The 13567-nt window shown below is 43.7% G+C and overlaps 1 pseudogene; it reads left to right on the forward strand.

Moving 5' to 3' along the window:
- The first annotated feature begins 8249 nt into the window (after positions 1-8249).
- LOC119343575 lies at positions 8250-11468 on the forward strand (annotated as a pseudogene).
- The last annotated feature ends 2099 nt before the right edge of the window (positions 11469-13567 follow it).

Below are 13567 nucleotides of genomic sequence, written 5' to 3' on the forward strand. Positions count from 1 at the left end.
GCAGTTCGTCAACAGCCTGCTCTTCACGCAACAGCCCCCCTGCAGCAAGCCATGTCTGCGGGTCGCTCTCAGCACATGGCTACCTCGAGCATATGGCGCCGACAGGAGGCCGAGCGCGCCGTGGTAGAGGAGCGTGAGCGAGCAGCTGTAGCAGCAGCTGCTGCGGCAGCAAGGGTGTCGAGGCTGGCTGCAGTGGAGCTGGCAGCAGCCAGAGCGGAGGTAGAAGCAGCAGCAACAGAAGAAGCAACACGTGAGGGTACGTCGGATGCCAAGGCACTCCGCGACGGCTCCGACAACTCCAACAGCTCCGCACCTGCGGACTACGGCGCCGACGCAGACCGTGCCAAAGTGGCGCAAGAGCGGACGGCGTAGTGGGCAGCCGAGCATGCCCGTGCTCTAGGTGGAGGTGCACATCGTGACGGCGGCTGCAACGACTAGGACCGCGGCCTCTACGAGGTCCAGACTGTGGTCAGGGATGTTGGTCCCAGTGTTGGGTGGCCTACCCTCACTAAAACCAACTACGTCGAGTGGGCCGGGATCATGAAGGTCAGGCTCCAGGTGCGGCGTCTATGGGAGGCAGTCCAGGACAACAACGTCGACCACCAAGAGGATCGACGGGCGCTGGATGCCCTCATCGCCGTAGTCCCGCCCGAGATGCAGTTCTCGCTTTCTAACAAGCGGACTACGAAGGAGGCTTCGGATGCCATCGCCGTGGCACGCATCGGCAGCGATCATGCCCGCAAGTCCACCATGCAGGCACTTCATAAGGAGTGGGAGAGCCTGGGTTTCAAGCTAGGTGAGGACGTTGATGACTTTGCTCTCAGTCTCAACACTCTGCTGCAGAAGATGGTGAAGTTTGGCGATGCCACCTACACCGAGGAGAGAGCTGTCGAGAAGCTTTTCCGGTGCATCCCCGACAAGTACAAGCAGATGGCTCGCTCAATCGAGTCATTGCTGGACCTCTCCACGATGACGATCGAGGAGGCGATAGGTCGCCTCATGGTCGTCGACACCGACGAGACACAGCCTTCCTCCGGGCCCATCACCACTGGCGGGAAGCTGCTCCTAACTCGGGAGCAGTGGGATCCCAGCCTTAGTGACAGGAAGAAGGGGGGGCCTTCTTCCACGACGGGCGGCCGCAAGCGTGGCAAGCAGCGTAAGGCGCGAAGAGGCCCCCCCGGGCAGGGCACAAGGACGTGCCAAAGGTGACGCCCGCGGAGGCGCTAAGGACGGCGCCGCTAGCAAGCCCAAGCCGGCACCGGACAACAATTGTCACAACTTTGGGCGGCTTGGCCATTGGGCCAATGAGTGTCGACAACCACGACAAGGCCAGGCTCACGTCGCACAGGCGAAGGAGGAGGAGACGGCTCTGTTCATGGCGCATGCAAGCATCGAGCTACCTCCAGCGACACCAGTCGCAAAGGCTCTCATCCACCTCGATGAGCCAAAAGCACACGCTCTTCTCTGCGATGGCTCCGGGAAGGACAAGACTGCGGGGTGGTGCCTCGATACTGGTGCCACCCACCACATGACCGGTCGGAGGGAATTCTTCGCCGAGATCGACTCCGATGCGCGAGGCTCCGTCAAGTTTGGGGATTCCTCCGTTGTGGAAATTATGGGCGTCGGCTCCGTCATCTTCACCACCAAGACGGGAGAGCACCGGTGGGATCGCCAGCGTCGTCTTCTCGCCAAGGTTCCCAGAGGTGAAAATCGACTCTACGTCCTTGATGTGCAGGTGGCACAACCAGTCTGTCTCGCTGTCTGTCGGGATGACGAGGCGTGGCAATGGCATGAGCGCTTTGGGCACCTTCATTTTGAGGCCCTGAAGCGTCTAAGTGCCAAGGAGATGGTACAAGGTCTGCCATGCCTTGACCATGTGGAGCAGTTCTGCGACATCTGTGTGCTGACGAAGCAGACACGACTCCCCTTTCCCCAACAGGCGAGTTTTCAGGCCAAGGAGAGGCTGGAGCTCGTGCACGGAGACCTGTGCGGCCCGGTGACGCCAGCCACCCCAGGAGGTCGACGCTACTTCCTGCTGCTCGTCGACGATCTCTCTCGTTACATGATGAGTAGGCCTCTCGGTGATGGCTTCTCAGGTGAGAGATTATATGCACTGTAACTCCCAAGTTTGAAACCAAACAATGGTGTCACTATATTCACTAAAAGAAAACCTATAACCGTACTTCAATATGCTTGAAATTAGACATTGTTCTACTACCTAAAATTCGATCATGTTTAATAGTTCTACGAAGGTAATCTTGTAGAGAATAATAGGCTTAACAGCCCTGCTTTTATACAAAGTTTAATTTTATGCTCAATAGACCAGCAACATGACTCTGCTTCTGTATGTTATGTAATTAATCCAGAGTAAGATTCTTGGAAAGTTGGAAGGCCTATCTGCATGAAAAAGAACTACAACTGAATGCCCACCATTTTGAAAGCTTTTTCTCCCGGGTGCTCTAACAGCTCAAAAAAAAGTGATGACATATTAAATTCCAGAATAATGTTCTTTTATCTCGAGGAAATTACATAATCAATGTTAGTGCCCGCCTAAAGCCGCTCTGAGATGGACAGAGTAAGAGAGACCCTTGAGGTACGTAGGTCTGGTTCATAGATGGACAGAGCAATGATCTCGCCGCCGTCCGGGTCCATCCAGAGTGCTTAATTACTTGCAATTTGATGCAAGAGATGCTTCATAATCTGTTTTGAGTTTTTTCATCCTTCTAATTGTGTATATGCGTGGCAGAGAATTATGAAATTTTGATGTAAATGGTCATTAATCATAACTGACAACGCTGGATGCATGGTCATTTTAGTGAACTAGATAGATAGTCTATATTGTTTGCCAACATCAGTTAAATGTTGATAGATTGGTCTTGACTGCTAAGCTAGCAAATTCTTCGGATGTTTGGTACAATTGAATTTTTAAGGGTTGGCGTCTTTGATTTGTAGGACTTCTGTTCTTAGCCCATTGAGCTTGTTTGATTTGTTTGATAAGATTTGTTTTTGTAGGACATCGAGAACTTCACTTTTTAGAATCGAAGCTTCACTCTGGTGAAGTAGTTCCTTTAGGCATTGATATATGCGGTGTAATATATGTACATGAAGGAAAATTGAATTAATATTTCAATCAGAGTAGAAGCCATATTCTGTGGACCCTATATATTGTAGTCTGCTTCACTTTCACTTTCTATTGGGAGAATTTGCAAAACCGGACCATGTCTCAACACTGACTAGAAGAAAGGTTTGTCCATGAAATTTACTACCTTTTTTTGTCTTCCCATTTTAATGCTCATCACATATTTATATATGTCCGCCATGGTTAAGGTTTTCTAATATTATTGCACAGAAACAGTCTGTTCCTTGCACCTGTTTTGCAAGCTAGATTGTATGAAAAAATATATACAGAGATGGAAAAAGGAAACCGTGTCGCATTAATGTGGGGAGGGTAATATTAGATAGAGATTCTTGCATCTGCATGTTAAACTTTAGGTGTAATACAGCGAAATATTTACTTTTAGCTAGCATCTCTTGGATCAATGATATAGCATTTGTTCCTCAACTTTAATGTCAATGCAAATGTAATTATGATCATGCATCAACAGGAGCAATCCTCATTTTATTTGAACATTCAGGTGTCTTTCTCTTGCATGGTGGCACATTGCTCTGCTATTTGCAACGCTAAAGCTTGGTCATGGAAGATGTTATACCCGAGAGAAAAGATACAATGAGTCAACTATACAAATGATTCTGTGAATATTCAGTACATGCTTCTCTGAATTTTGGTAAAGGTTGGTGGTACTGCTTATCTGAATTAACTTATATCTAATGATCATGGAAACATCAATACAAATATTTATGAACACTGTCAAGGTAATCATTGAGAATTGTACCAACTGATGCACATTGTGATTCCAGCTTCTGGAAAGAAAGGAACTACTCCCTCTGTCCCATAATATAAGAGCGTTTCTGACACTAATGTAGTGTTAAAAGCGCTCTTATATTATGAGATATAGGGAGTATATGCTACTTGCATAAACAATTGTTTGACTTGCAAGTTATTTTCGAGGAGAATACCACTGACAAAGTTAGAGCCTCTATCAAAATATTAACAAGTGGCAGGTCGCTACTATATATATCCATATAAAAGAGGATTCGTGTTACATTATGTAAGTAGTAGATTTTGTTCTTGCTCTATATTATTTCTTTGTGAACCTTGCTAAGTAACCATTCCTGTGTAGAGCCGGCGAACGAGGCCACACATGTGCTCCTTGCTGCCAGCTCCGCCCTGCTCCACCCTATCTCCTCAGAACGGGCAGCTCCATCCATCGGTACCTAGAAGGTAGCGACCTGACATCTCTCTCCCTCTCCATCCCTTCTTTATCTGCTAGAATCCTCGATTCTAACCTGACATTATAATGCATTTTAGCATAGAGGTTCGCCTCTACCATGATGGCCACATCACTGCAACCGAAACTCCACCATTGTCCAGCCACCGACCCAGTGCAGCTTGATTCAATCTGGACCATAACCTCTCTGGGTGTTAGCAACAATGTATCTTCAGAAATAAGCTTTGTTCATGTATATTATTTCAATTTGAAAGATAAGACAAGAATAGTTTTGAAAGATAAGACAAGAATAGTTTCATTATGGTTGTTCTGAAGGAATGACAAGGCCATTGATGTTGTCAAGGTTAGTACAAGTACATGCTTTATCCTATTGATACTTTTCAACACATACAACTTAGTCTTTGTGCTGGAAAAAGTTGAGCATGAGTATAAAGTTTCAGAATGTGATGGTCCTCTGTCTAAAAATATTCTGATAGGACAAATACTGTGTCATTTTAATATCAGATTTTGGAGTTAACAGGAAGCATGTTTGGGGGAGAATTAAATTATAATGCATCCTATAGCTACCTAGATGAATTATCTCCATTAGTTCGGCTCTGTTGACTGCCTCTGTTAAATCATAATGCATGATACAAGCCTACTGTAGTTTGTCTTTGTTGATCACACATTCGACAATGTTGTAATGAAAATTTGCAAAAATATAGTTATCTCTCATGGATTGATATGTAAGCATAAGATTTTATTCATTAAAATCTTTCATTGTCTTTTTTAATTGTTCTCTCATGTCTCTATCTGATTAGGGTCGCCAGATTCGGTATAATCTTTCTCTTTGCTTTTATTTCGCGATTCTGCAGATGTATATTAGGATGTATATTAGAATGAACTGAACAATATCAGATCTTCACAATCAAGACAGCTGGATTGTGGATTGCCTAGGCCAGTGGCAATTCACAGAATGTATGATGTTCAATGGGAAGCTTATGAGACTACCAATGTTCAGTAGAGATTTCCATTGATCTTTAATATTATTTACACCTTCTTCATTTGTCCATGTGATTTGATTTTTTCCCACCCAAACAAACATTATTTTTAGTGAAAAATTTGCAGATGAAAATCTATATAAAACCATACAACTGTTTTAATAATTATGTGATGGAGTTCAGACGTGTGTTGCACGTGCAAGCTTACTAGTGTCGCTGAAATGACAGATAAAGTGGACGAATTCAGTCGATTTGCGCAACAGATTCGAATAAGTGGCGCCGATCAGCTCTCCATATGGGGCGGCGGTGCATCTAAAATCTACAGCGGCAACCAAGGCCATGTTCAAGACAAAATGCCCAGCAAAACTCGAGGCTTTATTTGCCTGGCGTCTCTGCTTTAATGCCAGGCTAAACACCATAGGTGAGCAGAGCTAGATTGACTTAAAAGACGAAATTTCTTGGGAGATAGTGGTCTCCTCTGCTCTCTGTGTGCCTCCGGTGATTACTAGGGATCGTCTTTGGAGGAATTTGCTCCTTTTTTAGTAGCGACCGCTGACTAGCATCCTTTAATCTTCATTCATCTTTAATTAGACTAGCCACAATGGAGAGCAACATACACTAGTAACATACACATATCCCTAGACTATGTTCCTACCTTCATAATGGGTAGTAACATAAGTATGGTAACATACAAAGCCTCATTTATTAGGTTATAGACTCATATTACATTGGGATATGTGATGTTACAGTAACTAGCTAAGTTACTCAAACTACCTCTCTCCTCATTAACTCATTGTCATATAAGCAAATTTGCTGAGTTGGACTCGATATTACTGCTGAAGTTACTCCAACTATGGCTAATCTTACTCCTTCCAATTCTTTGGGCAACGGAGAATGACTAGTACTATCTCCGTCTGGGTTTATAGGTCCCCATTGTATTTTGTGCCAAATTTTGATCATAGATTAAACTAATAAAACGTTCACGCATGTCACCAAACATTATATTTTTGAAAATTATGTTCAAATACGAATCCAATGAGATAATTTTTCTTGACATGCATTAACATTTTGTTAGTTAAATTTTTAGTCAAAATTTACACAAACTACAAAGGGAACCTATAAACCAGGACCGAGGTAGTAGCATTTTTTGGGAGAAAAATTTCAACCTAAACTGGCACAATCTCCTGCCTACAAATCACGCCGTGCTTTCCCAGCGGTGATTGCGGCCATTTCGCTCGCGATTTAAAATCGTCGATAGGACCTGTAGAACCCTCAGTCTCATTACTCTCTTTGCCGAGTCGATGTGTTTTTGTTTCAAGAGCCTAAGAGAGAGAGAGATTTCATTAACTTGGCAGCAGTGTTTCTGCTTCTCTCTTTTGCAGTGAATTAATGTGTTTGACTTGTTGACAGAGGAATTTGCTGAAGGTAGAGACCGTGCTAATGCTGTGAGCAATCACCGTTTTGTAACTGGATTATGCTTTTTCTTTAAAAAAAATAGCTGCCCATGTTTCTTACCTTAAGGGAAGAAACTGAAGTAGAGTTCCTTCCAAGTTTTTACTTGGTGAAATTTTGGAAATTCTTCCGCTCATTCTATTTGCAAGCTGTCTCAACTAATTGCTCATTGGTAAGTGAAAATGTTGGTAGACCGATAAATGTTGACCACGACACTCAAGACATTTTTTATTTGGAAAAGGAGGCCCACGCCCGGCTTCTGCATCTGAACGATGCGTGCGGCCATATTATTAAAAAGTTCGAATAAAAACATAAGCTCAGTTCTAGTACAGCTCGCAAACGAAGCAAAAATAAAAATAAAAACTCATTGCCACAACCGGCAGGATAATAGGACTAGAACACTAGACGCCTATCCTATTATGAGACCGCCATCCAAACCAGTTGAATATAGCCCGTGCTATCATCTTGTACTGGTTGCACCCAGTAACCAAAGGCTTCCTGGAGTCCGTAGGAGTGAGTAAGGACCACGTACGGATCCACGCCGTAGCTCTGAAGATGACCTGCAAGAAGTTTAAAATATGTTGTCTGTTAAAGATCATATCATTCCTGCAGTTCCCTATAGCCCAAACAAGCGCACATATTTCAATCCGAATAAGAGACGTAGTAAATGATCTACTCCAGCTAGCCAAGTCCCAAATAACGCTTCAATGCTAACTAGAGGAATAATGTTATAGACTATATGAATCGTTCGTCAAAGTAATTTCGCAAGAGGTCAATCTATGAATAGGTGTTGTACTGTTTCGTTATGATCACAAAAACAATATCGTGCACTTCCTACCCAACCTTGCTTTACTAAATTATCTTTGGTGAGAATCACTTGCTTGTGGACAAACCACATGAAACATTTGATATGCAAGGGAACCTTAATTATCCAAATATGTATCGATCTTGGGATTGGGTCAAAATTAGTTAGATCCATATACATAGATTTGACCATAATCACTCCACTTCTGGTTAATTTTTAGTGAAAGGAATCAGGTTGGTTGGATAGTTGAATCTCCGTCAACCTCCGTACCAAATGTAGCCAGGAGTTCCAACGCTCCCCAACTAAAGATCTGCTAAACTATATATTTAAGGGTTCCTTCCTAGGACATGGTTCAGAACTTCACAAGACGTTGGCTTGACTAGCGTGAGGTTAATTAAATTTATGTTTCAGAGGTTGTCTTAGTGGCCAAAACATCATTTTCTGGTTCTCAAGACTGACGAGATATAGCCTGATACATAACTTGGTTAACTGACGGGATGACGTGCATTTATCTTTACCTTTGTATCCCTGTGTATCTTTAAACACAGCAAGCAAAGAATATGATGATGGCTGCGTGTGGTGTGTGTGAAGCAAGGAATTCACAGCTCTTATTTAGAGAGACAAAGCACAAAGAAAAAGCACGCAAAGCAGACGCAAGGCATGCCAGCTCATAATGCTAGCAAAGCTACATCCATATTCCTTCTACTCGAGGCACATGTCTGCAGCCAACTTCCAGTTTCTACCTCCCCGATCTATTTTGCTTCTGTAGGCTTCTGCCAGCACCACAATTTATCAAGGTACCAACCTGAATCATTTTGTATACATATCTGCAGATTAGTTAATCCCTTCTCCAAATATGTACGAGTCATTAATTCTTTTACAAGGAATGATGTTAACTTGTTCAAATGTGTAGGAAAGGAAGGAATTTTTCACATGGAGCTGCTGCCCTTGTCGCTAAGCAAGAACTAGATCATAGCCAAAAAGGAAGATTGGTCCGATTCGTCATGCCTCCAGAGGTAATCCGTGACTCATCTTGATCTTCAGTGATTAATGCTGCAGTTTGTGTTCTACTTCGGTTTCTTTAGCTACTGAGCGTAACTTGGATCTTGATTTTTTAGTGATGGTACAGTCAAGAATATAAATGCACTTAATTGTTTACACACTTGATTGGTGATTATGCAGTTATCACTCACTTCCATGCTTTTATATGCACCACTTGGTCCTTGCTTTATTTTGTATTAATAAGTTATGTCTTAATTGATTTACGGTTTTTCATAGTTATGATGCACATTGTAGTTTGAAATTAAAGAGTTTCAGCAAGAAAGCTAAAAATGGCGAACCTCATTTGGTGTTATTATTGTTGAACACTGCAGAAGATAGAGATCGAGCCAAAAAACATCGATGCTGCAGCAGGAGAGATACTTGGTGTTTTGGAGGACACAAGCAAAGGAAATCTGATCTACTTCAAGGGCTGGGATGGATTTGGAGCATCGGCTATTCTCAATCTGGTAGATCAACGCCTGAAATCATCAACAAGACAGAACAAGTTTGATAAGGTTATCCATGTGGATTGCTCGGTATGGAAAAACATGAGAGCTCTGCAAAAGGCAATTGCGGAGGAGTTGGAGCTTCCGCATTCAGTAATGGCCATCTTTGATCGGTGTGAGGAGGACGACGACTTCAGTGGGATAGATGAAGGCTCCAAAGGGGTGATAGCAGATATCAGAAGGGAAATATTCAGAAAACTTGTTAACAGTATATTTGTGGTAGTTTTTCACAACGGGAGCAGAAGGTACATTGATTTGTATGATTGCGGTGTCCCAATAACAACATTTTTGAGTAACATGATGTTGTGGACCTGGCACGGGAGGTTTCGGGTCGATCTCGATCGAATACTAGAAGATGGGGAACAGGGAAAGATGAAGAGTCAGACAGATGTTCTCTTATATGCTTCTCCGCAACTTGAAGATGAGGAAATACGAGATCTACTGCATGAAGAGGCTTTGGAGGTTGCCAGGTGTGCGGGCATTGTTAAGCCCGATGATATAAGCCACAAGATAGTCATGGAGTGCCTCATATGCATGACAAAAATTCCTACGGACTTGAAGACACATGCACCAAACTATTGGATCTGTGATGGTATTATACAGGGCCAAGACAATGCATCAGCATGGGATATTGGCAATTCTCTGCACAGAAACATGTGCTTGGATGTTGAGCTAACATATAATGAGGAAACAGCTCCCATGCTACAGGTGTCGGGTGATTTACTTGTTAACCGCTAGAATTTCACCACCCACAAACAACTCCTTAAGGATAAGACTCATGTGCTGCCTCCTCAGGTGACATCATTCTTCCTTTTTGCACATGAACCACCAACAAATAGAACATCAATATTGCCAGTTGGCATCTTCCAACATTCACAAAGCAGCAAGCTGCGTGTGTTACATCTGAATTGGAACAAGTCACCCCTTTCATGTTACCCCCATTGCTTGAGTCATTTAGCTTCATCAACAGTGGTGCTACTGCTGCCAAGATATCTTGTATCTCCTTTCGGGGTTGTTCACAGTTGAAGAATATACTTCTCAGAGGAAATTTGGGGCGCCTGGGGGAGCTGGACCTCTCGGACATGGCAGTGAAAACCCTTGACCTCACAGAAGTGGAAGCACCAAACCTCAAGCGTCTCATGATGTTGGGCTGTGAGAACCTCTGTGCAATATTATGGCCATCGAAAGATAAAAGGACATGGGTTTTGGAGAAGTTGCACATCAGCACCGTCCAATCTGCATCAAATAGCCAGAATGATTGGCAAGAGATGACCAAGGAGGCTAGTGTTGCTGCAGGATCATCATCCATCCTTGCTTTTGGGGCTTCACCACAAGGCATCGGTCGAACTGCATCTTTTGAGTTTAAGTGGTACATTTCTGTAGTGGACCCAAGGCTCATGTGGTCGCTTCTTCCCTTTCAACAATATATTGAGAGAAACTATGTATACATGGAGATTGATTCATCTTCTGCAAGTGGAGTTTCTGTTGGTGATCGCGAAGTTCCTCAAGGCATCGGGAGCCAGCGGCAGACTGATCAATACTTATATGCAAGAGATGTCTTTCAAGATCACCCGCAAGCTGTCAGTGCTGTTGAAGGTGTGATCGACTGGATGTGGCCTTGCCCACGTACTCCTACTCCATATCCTCAATCCTGGTACTTTCACATGCAAGATGAAGAGAAGATGGAGAGAGGATCGTTACAGCAACAACACAACACTCAGAGGATTAGAACCAGTGTTGCCTTAGCCCCTGTTTGATGTGTGATAATGCAGGTATGTTGTATGTGCATGATAGCTCGTCCACCACTTGCATTCCATGCTCACAAGGTGCAGAATGGCGCTGCCTTCAATGGTGCCGAGTTGAGAGGTGCCCCAAGCTATGCTCTGTCTTTGCTACTTCCCAACAAAGTGATGACCAGACCGTCTTTTGGTCTATGTCTACATTCTGGGCATCCCAGCTCCCTATGGCGTGCTACATCTGGAACTGGAGTACAACATCCCAACCAAGCGGAAGATACTTCAAAAACCTAATATTGTTGCACCTGGACTATTACCCCAGGCTCATACATGTACTTCCCTTGTCTGAGCATATGTACACCCTGCCTAGCCTGTAGACGCTTGAGATCGTTTGCTGCGATGATCTGAAAGAAGTCTTCCCTTTGGACCCTAAGCGCCAACTGAAGAAGGAGATTATAAGATTTCCCAACCTAAGAAGGATCCACCTATACCAGCTCTACACTCTAATGTGTAATGTCAAGACACACCAATGTGTCTAATTTGGGCACACTGTACTAAACAATACAATGAATATGGCTGTCATCTTGGCCATTTGACTTGAAAGCCATGAATGTTCATGCACGATAGCCTGTTTTGCGAAGGAATTTTTTACAGATTAGTTATATTGAAAGTTTGGTATTTTGCACCCTGAGATTTGTACTTGCTTCACAAAAATCATCCATTTTTGACAATTAGAAATAAAATTTGTTTCTTTTACAAAAAAGTAGGAAACTCTATTTGGCAACATTGTTTCTAATGTCAAGATGCACCTATCTGTCCAATTTGGGTACATTTTAATAAACTATGGAATGAATATGACCATCACCTTGGTCCTTTAACTTGAAAGCCATGAATGTTCATAGACGATAGCCCGTTTTGTGAATGATTTTTATTTAAAATTTATTATATTGAAGGTTTGGTATTTTTTTTTTCTCGCAACTAGTACACATAAAAGGACTCCATGCGAAAGGATTGCATTTTTTAAACTTGTATTCTTTTTCTTTCATTTTTTCCAACACGTGGTCAAAATTTTCAACATGGCTATTCATCACAAGGGGTTGAATCTCACAAAACTCTAAGTGGTTCTCCCATATAATGACTAATTGTGTATCTAGAAATATTTTTTGCTATTTTTTATGACTGAGATATCACACACTTAAAGATCAATTTTGAATTACTTTCGGGAAATTGACATAAAGTCATTTAAATATGCGAAAGTAGCTAGAAAACTAGAAAATCCATAAAACTTGGGAATTGTGCATTAAATATGGTCTACTTACTGTGATAATTATGGTGGTGCCATTTTGCACCCTCATTTTTGTAGTTGCTTCACAAAAAACACCCAGTTGTGACACTTAGAAAATGAAAATTGATTTTTTGCACAAAAAAGGAAACTCTATTTAGCAACATTGTTTGTAATGTTAAGATGCACCTTTGTGTCTAATTTGGGAACATTATAATAAACGCATGTTGGGGTGGCTGCCGGAACCCCCCTCGTGTGGCTTCCCGGCCAAGAGGTCATCCGGTGGCCCCGGCGGTCTACGGCGTTGACAGGCACCGAGAGGGGGTAGGGCACGGTGAATACCTGCTTCTACGTGTTACTACAGGTCAGTGCGAGGCATCAGACCAATATGAGGCCATCCTGTCGGGGATATACCCCGTGGCGTAACCCGGCCGAAAGTATAACCCGGCCGGACTGGACGACTCACTAAGTGACCCACCCGAGCCTGGAGTCTCATGGGTGACCCGGCGTGTGGGTCAGAGGAACGACAAAACCCGGTGGCCCAGAAGGCAGTTTACGGAAGGCCGGTTCATGTTATGGTGGGCCGGTTTATGAGGAAAGCACAAGGAATATTCTCCTACAAAGGAAGCAAGACTAGGACTCCACTTGTAATAGAGTAATCCTAATCCAACTAGGACTAGTCATGTAAACCGCCCCTCCAACATATATAAGGAGGGGCAGGGCTCCCCAAAGAGGGAGGAGGACAAGAAACAATATCTAGGGCTAGACACAAAGGGAGAGCCGGCTTACTGCGGCGACTCTCTCATAATCATAATGAGACCTAGACACAAACAGCATGTAGGGTTATACCGGATGATGTTTCCCGGGGCTCGAAGCTGTCTAAACCCTTGTCTTGTGTCGCGTCTCTCGATTCCGATCAACCCCTCTCAAGCTACTACATAGATGCGCTGGCCTTACGACTAAGTCCTTTTCACGAGGACATCTGCCATGACGATTCCACGACAGTTGGCGCCCACCGTGGGGCTCGCGCACGGTGGTGTTGAGTTCTTAAAGGGAAATTTTTAAGGGATCGAGAAGTGTGCAATTCATCGGATGAAGAGGATTTAAGAAATTAGGTTTACGGTCTGTCCGCTGCCGCCGTCACACGATTTATTTAGCCAGTTTTCGAGAAGGTTATGGCCGGCCGGATCAAGCAAGAGTCGGTGTGGAAGAATCAACGACAACTCTAAAATTCTTCAATGGAGATCGGAGAAAAGTTTGTTTGTGCCGCGACGGACGATCTCTACAGTTTTTGTTCGATCTGCATTGGCTGTCAAAAGCGTGCTAGCAATCTACAGATGATTCTACCCGAATGTAATTGCCAATGAGAGTAGCCGACAGGGAGTCGAACAGGCGACTTGGAGCTGCTGACCTCGT

This window comes from Triticum dicoccoides, unplaced genomic scaffold, assembly GCF_002162155.2.
Source record: "Triticum dicoccoides isolate Atlit2015 ecotype Zavitan unplaced genomic scaffold, WEW_v2.0 scaffold13330, whole genome shotgun sequence".
In the NCBI taxonomy this organism is placed as follows: Eukaryota; Viridiplantae; Streptophyta; class Magnoliopsida; order Poales; family Poaceae; genus Triticum; species Triticum dicoccoides.